The sequence below is a fragment of the Dama dama genome, chromosome 12 (genome assembly GCF_033118175.1).
Source record: "Dama dama isolate Ldn47 chromosome 12, ASM3311817v1, whole genome shotgun sequence".
Lineage (NCBI taxonomy): Eukaryota > Metazoa > Chordata > Mammalia > Artiodactyla > Cervidae > Dama > Dama dama.
In genome coordinates, this window is record NC_083692.1 from 73840824 (window position 1) to 73850804 (window position 9981).

Genomic DNA, 9981 nt, shown 5'->3' on the forward strand with positions numbered 1-9981 from the left:
TGTAGTTATTTCTCCACTCTTCTCCAGTAGCATATTGGGAACCTACCGACCTGGGAGTTCATCTTTCAGTGTCCTATCTTTTTGCCTTTTCATACTGTTTATGGGGTTCTCAAGGCAAGAAAACTGAAGTGGCTTGCCATTCCCTTCTTCAGTGGACCATGTTTTGTCAAAACTCTCCACCATGACCCGTCTGTCTTGGGTGGTCCTACATGGCATGGCTCATAGTTTCATTGAGTCAGGCAAGGCTGTGGTCCATGTGATCAGTTTGATTAGTTTTCTGTGACTATCGTTTTCATTCTGTCTCCCCTCTGAGGGATAAGGATAAGAGGTTTATGGAATCTTTCTGATGGGAGAGACTTCTGATGGGTGAGGCCATGCTCAGTAAATTCCACATATATGCGTTAATATAGGATTTTTGTTTTTCTCGTTCTGACCTCACTCTGTATTTAATGACAAGTGTTTATTGATTGTTTTCTATACTGTTGCTACTGATACTGATGTTTGGCAGTGAATATGATGGCAGCATTAAATAGCTCCTCCTCTCATGAAACTTAAGTGTAATGAGGAAGACTTACATTGAATAAGAAATCATGAGTGTCACTAATGTTACAAAAGTGGTAATAGGGAGCGCTATAATAATACATAATGAGAAGAGAGTTCTTGGACCCAGGTCCTGGGAATTATTCCCTGGTAAAATGTTGCTGAAACTGAGATTTGAAGAATAAGTAGATGTTACTAGGTGAAGCATGAAAGACAAGTGTTTCAGATAGTATGATTCATCAGTGCAAAGCCTCAGAGATGAGAGAGTTTGACATTTCCAGGCAAGTTAAAAAAACCACCAAATTAGCTCTGAAATTAAAGGGAAAGAGCATGTTGTTCTCAGAGGCAGGAGACATGGTGGGAACCAGGTCTCTGGTGGCCTGATAAACTTTGAAAGAGAGGTGATGTTTTAATTTAAGGTCTATGACAGTTATGTTAAAGTCATTGAGCAAAACAACTACATGCTTAGATTTATATTTTTTAAAATCTCTCTACTGAAATGAAGATAATGGGATAGATTTGAAGCATGAAGACCACATAGTTGACTTAAAATTCTATTCTAAAAAATAATATGTGATGGTTTCAACAAGAATGGTGACATTGTAGAAGAAAATAAGGGGAGGTATATAAAAATGTTTATAAGGTGGAATTTATAGACTTGTTGATTTATTGAATATTGAGGATCAGAGTGAGGGAGGAGTTCATTATTGCTACTGGGCAAGTGTTTGAGCCATTTATTGTGACTTTGGAAGAACAGGAGATTTGAGGTGGAGCCATGGGAATGGATGCAACCTAGGGACAGAATATAAAGTGAGAACAGGTTAAAGATGCAATTCTGAGGAATCTAAAGTTTGTCAGTTGAACAAATGAGGGAAATTCAGCACACAGATGCTGGGAAGAAATTACCCAAGAGGTAGTGGGAAAACCAGGAGATGATAGTGATTTAGAGGCCCAGTAGGATATTTGAAGGAAGGAGTTATCAGTAATAATTAAGTTAAAAATAAATTCCTGTCCAGATGAATAAGAAAAGATTTAAAAGAAGTATTATTGTCTTATTTATACAGAGGAGACAGAGATGTTACTGTCCATTCCTGTAACTTTAACAAAGTCTTTATTCTGGATGTAGAAATCCTCAATTAAATTGATTATGCCTCAACCTTTTTGGCTTTCTATTATTTCAAGGCTATCAAACACAGATACATAAACTCTTGCATGGGGCCGTGGGGTGGAGGGGGGGACGGCGCTTGTGGTGGTGGTGGGGTGGTGGTTTGACAGATCAGGAAACCATATTCAAGGACCTCTAAATACACATTCTTGGGTGATTGTTATCCTGTGAAGCAACTATTAATTATATGTCTTTTTGAAAGAATAAACTGAACTGGTTGAATATTAGAACATCTTCATATTCAGAATAACAGAGAAGCAGAAAAAAAGTGTAAAAATATTTGGTCTGAATTCATCTAAAATATTGATAGTGTTAAGGAAATTCTGTGTACATGCAATCACTGAAATCTAAACAGAAAATTGAAATGGCATCCTAAACTGAAAAAACTCAGGGTATAGTCAAGTCTTGAATTCAGGGCTAAACATAAATAATAACAGTTGATTTTATTCTTACTGTAAATTAAGATAAAATTAAAATAGAAAATTAAAAGTATATTCTTCATAATTTACCCAAACCTACATTTTAGATACTTAATCTATTAGCTTACCATGAGATGTATTTGTCAATTTTTGAGGTATTTATTTATAATTGAGAGTAATTACACCCAGCAAGTCCTAGGAAATGCACCAGAAAATGGTATTTGAAAGTTAAGTTTAAACCTGAAGGTCAGCTTAGTTTTCTCTTCTCATCTCTCTTCTCCATGAAAGTAGATGAAGTCAACTTATTCCCTGTGATTGGCAAAATAAAGTCAACTCTAACTTGACAATCAATTTCTACAGGTGCATCTTTGTTGAACTATCATTCAAAATAATAATTCTTAACCATAGTAATGATGATAATCACATGATTCTGTTTTTGGTGAGCTTGAAGCATCTTGTGCTCTAGATCTGCTCCATTCATTATGAGATCCTACTGGAACCTACAATCCTTTTGCCCAGTCTCCTCATGGCAATTCTCATGTCTTTGTTTCTCAATGTATAAATGGCAGGATTCAAGACAGGGGTGATGGCAAAGTCAACAATGAACAAATACTTATCCAGTGATGTTGTAGGGAAAGGCCACACATAGAGAAACATACATGGCATAAAAAACAAAATTACTACAGTGATGTGAGCTGACAGTGTGACAAATGCTTTGGATAAGTCTCCTGAAGAACGTTTCCAGACAGTGACCAAAATGAAAATGTAGGATATAATTAAAGAGAAGAAGGTAGCCATGGAAATAAACCCACTGTTAGCAATGATTACAAACTCTAGCTTGTAAGTGTCTACACAAGCAAGTTTCATGACCCGAGGAAAGTCACAGTAAAAGCTGTCTACTTTATTGGGGCCACAAAAGGGCAAGTTTATGACAAAAACAAACTGAGATACAGCATGGATTATCCCCACTATCCAGGCAACCACCACAAAGGAAACACACATTTTGGAGCTCATAATTGTCAGGTAGTGGAGAGGCTTACAGATTGCAGTATACCTGTCAAATGCCATGGCTATGAGTAGTACTCAACTCCACCCATGACATGAATGAAAAATATCTGTGTCATACATCTTGGAAAAGAAATGATGTTACAGTTAGTGAAAAGATCAGAGATCATTTTCGGCACCGTGGTAGAGGAAAGACCTAGATCAAGTAGGGAGAGATTGGCCAACAGGAAGTACATGGGGGAGTGTAAATGAGAATCAATAATTACTGTGAACACAACAAAGAAGTTTCCCAGGATAATTCCCATGTAGAACACAAAGAAGAACCAAAAAAGAAAAAGATGCATTTTCCATGAATTTGAAAGTCCGATTAGTACAAATTCAGATACCACAGAGTCATTTACTCCATCCATTGACTCCATCAGGAGAGAAGCTGAAGTATTCTGAAGGTAGAAAATAAGAAAGAATTGAGAAACATGAGTACCAAAGATTAATACCTTATTTATCCATCAATGATTATGTGGAAAACATGTTGTAAATGCCAAAATATGAAGTGAGAAGAAATACAGAGAGGGGCCGGTTAAAGGAAGATAATTGAATAGGAGAAAAGAGATAACAAAAGTTAGACCATATAGGCAAGGAAAGAAATCATATGGGAATATGACAGGTAAAATGGAGGAATTAGGAATAAAGAGTAGTGTTTTCATAGGACAGAGCTTCTTTCCCAAGCTTGTGCTGTGCTTAGTTGCTCAGTCGTGTCCAACTCTTTGTGACCCCATGGACTGTAGCCCGCCAGCCTCCTCTGTCCATGGGGATTCTCCAGGCAAGAACACTGGAGTGAGTTGTCATGCCCTCCTCCAGAGAATCTTCCCAACCCATGCATTGAACCTAGGTCTCCTGCATTGCAGGCAGATTCTTTACCATCTAATCTACCAGGGAAACCCAGCTCTGGCTTCTTCAGTCTTGTTCATACATATTTAGCATAACATCTTCCATGTCATGAATAATCAGCATATCTGAAGTGTGCAAACTCTTAATCACGTTTGTCCACACAGGCATTAATCACACACAGAATAGTTACCAACCAACGAGGGCATCAATGTTGAACTTAAGATGGCAGCATAAAATGAAAAGGTTTACTTCCCTAATCATTTACAACACTTGGAGAATTAAGGTACAGTTTAAATAAAAGGAAACTCCAAAGAAGGAGTGTCTAAAAACCCCAAAAGAGGGCTTTTGAGTTCTTTGCTAAGCTTGAGAGAGATTTTGTGCTTTGAGAGTTGTGCTATAGGATTGGTTTTCCCTGGTGACTCAGACGGTAGTGATTGGCAATTCACATGTGAAACTGAGAAACAATGATGTCTTCACTGAAACAAAATATTTAGTCATGATACACTAAGAAAATGTAAAAACTGCAGACCATGAAGGTAACAATGGCTTGTCTTTCAAGTATTTGAAGCTTAGGTCTGCTAAAATGCTATCTGAAGGTGAATGAAACTGTTATCAACTTTTTAATAGAAAATATCTATTATCACTACAAATAAATGGAAACATTGATGACATCCATGTATAACACATATTTAAATCCATTCATTATCCAATCTAAAAAGACAAAATAGAAGTATATTAAAGGAGATAAGCTATGAAACAGGGGAAACAGATTAATTCTTTTTGGCTCCAAAATCACTGCAGATGGTGACTGCAGCCATGAAATTAAAAGACACTTGCTCCTTGGAAGAAATGTTATGACCAACCTAGACAGCATATTAAAAAGCAGAGACATTACTTTGCCAACAAAGGTCCGTCTAGTCAAAGCTATGGTTTTTCCAGTAGTTGTGTATGGATGTAAGAGTTGGACTATAAAGAAAACTGAGTGCCGAAGAATTGATGCTTTTGAACTGTGGTGTTGGAGAAGACTGTTGAGAGTCCCTTGGACTACAAGGAGATCCAACCAGTCCATTCTAAAGGAAATCAGTCCTGAATATTCAGTGGAAGGATGGATGTTGAAGCTGAAACTCCAATACTTTGACCACCTGATGCGAAAAACTGACTCATTTGAGAAGACCCTGATGCTGGTAAAGATTGAAAGCAGGAGGAGAAGGGGACGACAGAGGATGAGATGGTAGGATGGCATCACCGACTCAATGGACATGAGTATGAGTAAACGCCAGGAGTTGGTGATGGACAGGGAGGCCTGGAGAGCTACAGTCCATGGGGTCACAAAGAGTTGGACATGACTGAGCAACTAAACTGAACTGAAGCTATGAAAAGGCATACAGAAACAGGAAATTGATAAGATTGTTACCAAAATGAATGTGGCCATTATAAATGATGAAAAATTATTTTTTGTTATGTCCAATAAATTATTGACAAAAAATGGTTACAAATGAGTGTCTTATGTGATGTGCTATTAATATTATACATTACAAAGATATGTTCACATATACAATAATGTCTCAAGAAGATAACTTTGGATAATGACACTTCAGGTAATTTAAAAAATTTGAATATCTATATTTTATATTTTTCTAATTGTGGTAAAAAATGAAAAGAAAATGAAAGCAACAGGGGAGGAAGGGGGCAATAAAATGAAAAAGAAGAACACTGAGATTTATGGAGGTAGAGAAGTGTGCATATATGTGGTGGTTAGAGTATTATTATGATTTTTGACACTAGTTTTATAGTTTTATTAGCCTTGGTTAAACCACCATTTCTTGGTTGGTGAATGACAATTACTGGAAGTACATGAAGAAAACTCTGGATGTTCTGTGTCAAATTTGGACCAGATATGTACATGATTCCTTCTCTAGAGAAATGTTAATATATGTGACATTCTATAGAATCCTGGTTTGTTCGTTATTTGGAATAGATAAGTCATACACGGAAAACAGTGGGACAGCACTAATAACTCTCCCACTTTTGCTTGTCAATTAAAATTTATTCTTTCCAATAGTCCCTTATATTTTCCAGAGCAGATAAGATTGAGTGAAGAAATATGTCTAAAAAGAAAAGGTAAAAAGGCAAAGTGCATAGTGAAATCAAACTTTCTCATAAGTCTACATATACTATGCTGTATTGATTAATCTGTTTAAAACTTATCAGGAATTGGTTCTGACATTTAGGTATTTAATTCTGAAATACTGAGTTCTTGCTTATAGGGAAGAGTATATCCAAACAAGTTTAAAAATATTTATTTCTTTTGCTTTCTTAGAAAGCATTAAAGACTCAGAACTTCTCCAGAGGCAGCGTCTCATAAGAGTTGGTTGCAATCTCTGTTGGATATTTTGGCTTTAACATTTAGAACATGGAAACCTTTTCAAAATATTTTTTTCAAGCAAAAAGTCAGATAGAATGTAGGTATTCTGACTTTAGTAATTAAAAATTCCCTCTCCTCTAAGGAGCCAAGAGAAATTATAACCACCTTAAGACTGAGAAGATAAAGAAGGAAAGCTGTTCAGAACTCAGTTCTTCACTGATATACCATTATTTTTTCTTTTAATTTCTACCCTTAACCACCTTAGCTCACTGGTTATAGAATACTTAAAGAACTAATGGACACAAGTTCTATAAAGCCATGTTCATTCTTATCATTCTGTCTCTAATTCGTGATCCACTCATCACTAATATCATTGAGTGGTTTATCAAATATGCCAAATGGAGGGAACTCACTGAATCAACCATTTCATATGAGGGCAAATATTCACTTCAAATGGTGTAATCTGTTTGAAGCATGGACGGGAATGGAATGGGCAAGATATGGGCATTTTCAGTCTCCACAATGGGAAACGTGGGGACTTCATCATATAAGATGATGAAGAAGATCGTGAAAGATACAAGAACCTTGAGATACTAACTCACCAAAGACAGCCATCATAAATATTGGTCCCTTTTCAGGCATAATATAATCTAGTGAAGAATGGTGTCGAAAGGATTGGGAATAATTGGAACTGGAGAAAAGAAAGAAAATGCTAGAGAAATATGAGATTGCTGTGAAATGGTTCAGTATTAGGTAAATTTTTACGACCTACCTCTTCTTTTCTAGGATGTACAGATGCACTTGTTGAAACACAATAATTTTGATTTCTGCTTTGTAGTATAATCACCTCTAGGACAAAAATATATGTTTTTTGCCAGTGAGATTATAGTTAATTAGTAGCACTAGGTTTTGGGGACCCATTGACATTCTGAGATCCCTAGTAACCAGTGTTTTATTGATTTCTCCTGGGAACCAGGCCTGCAAGTGATGTTAATTTTCCCAAGAGAAAAAATATCAGAAGAGTTACTTGGTGATGAGAAGTAAGAAAAGAAAAAAGATATAAGAATATTTCCCTCATATTGAGAGATATAATATGCTGAATGGCTAAGAAATAAGTACCATTTAGAACAGAAAATGTGGAACCACAAACTCACTTACAGTTACTGAGATGGGGAAGGGTAAGAAGTTATTCACAATTCTTCCTGACACTCTTGTTCATTGACCAGGAGAGAATGAGGTTCATTTATCAATATTTTTTTCAAGAGACAAGCCTTAGGCTTTATGCATGGGGCATATTCTCATAACCATTCCTGATTTATTCCCATTCAGTGCTTTTTGTCTATTAACTGACATATCATTGTCCAACAGATACATGAAAAGATGTTAGCTATCACTAAGGAAATGTGAATCAAAACCACAATGGTATCACCTGACATCTGTCAGAATGACTATTATTATAAAGATATGAAATAAAAAAGTGATGACATGAATTTGAAGAAAAGGGAACCCATGTGTACTCTTTTGTGGGAATGTAAATTAGTGCAAACTCTATAGAGGTTCCTAAAAATTAAAACTATCATATAATCCATGTATAACTTCATATACAATGATAAATCAAAACCAGAAGAAACAAAAACACTAATGAAAACGATATCTGCACCTTCATGTGCATAGCAGAAGTTTTCACGATAGTCAAGATATGGAAACAACTTAAATGTCCACTGATGGATGGGTAGATAAACAAATTGTGGTCACACAGCTGGCCCTCCATATCTCCAGTTCCATATGTGAGGGTTCAACCAACTACAGATCAAAAATATTGAAAAAATTTCCAGAAAGTTCCATTAAGCAAAATTTTAATTTGCCAAATGCAGGCATATATTTACATAGCATTTATATTCTATTAGATATTATAAGTAGTCTAGAAGATTTCAAGTGTAAGGAAGAGTGTATGTAGTGTATTTGTTAGTCACTCAGTTGTGTCTGACTCCTGCGACACCATGGGCTGTAGCCCACCAGGCTCCTCTGTTCATGAAATTCTCCAGGCAAGAATACTGGAGTGAGTTGTCATTTCCTGCTCCAGAGGATCTTCCTGACCCAGGGACAGAACCCTGGTCTCCTGCATTGCAGGCAGATGCTTTACCATCTTAGCTGCTAGGAAGCAAAGGTAGCTTTCAGTAAATCTTTTCAGATGTACCCTCAACTGTTTAACTCTCCTGGCAATGGACAACAACGCACATATATATAAGATAAATAAAAGGAACAAGGTCCTCTGATCTCTGCAACAACACTTCTCTAACTGCAGATAAACTAAGGGATGACAAGTTGCCATAGGCTCATCATGGAAGTCTGAAAGCTCTTTGTATTTCTCTCTTTTCTCTTCCATGTCTCCCCCTCTTTTGTTTAAATATCCCTGAGATAATTTTGCAGTGTAAACTGAGGAGGAAGATGTGCCTGAAGTCTCTGCTAAATGCACAATAAAGATTGGACCAGTCTCCTGTGTGAGTTTTCAGATATAGAATAAGTTTCTGGGCTGAGTCCATTTCTAACATGACTCTAGATGAAAACTGATATCTTGCAATAGGTTTTTTCACAGGGAAGAAAAATGAGGGGATTTCTTTTGGGTATGAATGATCAGATTCTGAGTAAGCTGTTTCCTCAGCAGAAGATTTTCCTCAGGGGTTACATGCAGAAGTCTTTCCCCAGAAGGAGTTCTTAGAGGTTGAACTCTTAAGTGTGGAACTACGTAAGTGTTCAGCGTCATCCCACATCTGTCACATTGACAGGGTTTCTCCCATTATGAACCCTTTGATTCTCAGTAAGGGATGAGCTGTGACTGAAGGCCTTTCCACACTCATTACACTCATAGAGCTTCTCTCTGGTGTGGCAATGGAGTGTTGAATGTGGCTTGTGCTCCACTAGAAGACCTTCCCACACTCCACGCATTTGTAGGGCTTCTCTCCACTGTGAATCTGCTGGTGGCTGGTGAGGTATGACCTGCGGTTGAAGGCTTTCCCACAGTCTGTGCCCTTGTAGGGCTTCTCTTCACTGTGGATGGTGAAGCGCCAACTGAGTCCTGACTGATTGCTAAAGGCCTTCCCACATTCTTTGCATTCATAGGGTTTCTCTCCAGTGTGGGCCCTTTTATGTAAGAAAAAAGTGGAGCAGTAGATGAAGGCCTTTCCACACTCAGTGCATACACAGGGCTTCTCCCCTCTGTGGATCTGCTGGTGCTTATTGAAGTATGGCTTGTGGTAGAAGACCTTCCCACACTTGAGGCACTTGTAGGGCTTCTCCCTGGTATGGATGATGGAGTGTTGAATGAGTCTGGTGCTGTCACAGAAGCCCTTCCCACACTTGCCTCTCCCTGGTGTGGATCTGCTGGTGCATCGTGAGCTGTGACCTGTGGTGGAAGACCTTCCCATACTCCATGCACTCAAAGGGCTTCTCTCCTGTGTGGATGATGTGGTGTCACAGGAAACCTGTCTTGTGTTGGAAGGCCTTCCCATACTCACTGCCCTCATAGGGCTTCTTACCGGTATGTATCCGCTGGTGTGTCATGAGCTGTGACCTGTGGTGGAAGGCTTTCCCACATTCCA

At 37.8% G+C, this 9981-nt stretch overlaps 1 pseudogene; it reads right to left on the reverse strand.

The window, feature by feature from the left end:
• Positions 1 to 2604: 2604 nt before the first annotated feature.
• On the reverse strand, positions 2605 to 3539 carry LOC133067278 (olfactory receptor 4F15-like; annotated as a pseudogene).
• Between the last annotated feature and the right edge of the window lie 6442 nt (positions 3540 to 9981).